Source organism: Mastomys coucha, unplaced genomic scaffold, assembly GCF_008632895.1.
Source record: "Mastomys coucha isolate ucsf_1 unplaced genomic scaffold, UCSF_Mcou_1 pScaffold4, whole genome shotgun sequence".
In the NCBI taxonomy this organism is placed as follows: domain Eukaryota; kingdom Metazoa; phylum Chordata; class Mammalia; order Rodentia; family Muridae; genus Mastomys; species Mastomys coucha.
The window spans coordinates 56,930,487-56,931,470 of record NW_022196910.1 but is presented as its reverse complement, the minus strand read 5'-3'; positions in this window follow the sequence as shown (position 1 = coordinate 56,931,470).

Below are 984 nucleotides of genomic sequence, written 5' to 3'. Positions count from 1 at the left end.
AGGGCCAGTAAATATCTTCAACAAAATTATAGAAGAAAACTTCCCTAACCTAAAGAAAGAGACGCCCACGAACATAGAAGAAGCCTATAGAACTTCAAATAGACTGGACCAGAAAAGAAATTCCTCCCGCCATATAATAGTCAAAACACCAAATGCACAAAACAAAAGAAAGAATATTAAATGCAGTGAGGGAAAAAGGTCAAACAACATATAAAGGTAGACCTATCAGAATTACACCAAACGTCTCACCAGAGACTATGAAAGCCAGAAGATCTTGAGTTGATGTCATACAGACACTAAGAGAACACAAATGCCAGCCCAGGACACTATACCCAGCAAAACTCTCAATTAAAATAGATGGAGAAACCAAAGTATTCCATGACAAAATCAAATTTATACAATATATTTACATAAACCCAGCCATTCAAATGGAAAACTTCAATACAAGGAGGGAAACTACATCCTAGAAAAAGCAAAACAGTAATTTTATAACAAAATTAAAAGAAGATAGCCACATGAACAGATTTCCAACTCTAACAACAAAAATAACAGGAAGCAACAATTACCTTTCCTTAATATCTATTAATATCAATGGACTCAATTCCCCAATAAAAAGACATAGACTATCAGATTGGGTACATAAACAGGACCCAACATTTTGTTGCATACAGGAAACCCACCTGAGTGACAAAGACAAACACTACCTCATAATAAAAGGATGGAAAACAATTCTCCAAGCCAATGGTCCCAAGAAAAAACCCGGGGGTAGCCATTCTAATATTGAATAAAATCTACTTTCACCCTAAAGTGATCAAAAAAGATAAGGAGGAACACTTCATATTCATCAAAGGTAGGATCTACCAAGAGGAACTTTCAATTCTGAACTTCTATGCTCCAAATGCAAGGGCATCTACATTCATACAAGAAACTTTACTAAAGCTCAAAGCACATACTACACTGCACACAATAACAGTGGGAGATTTC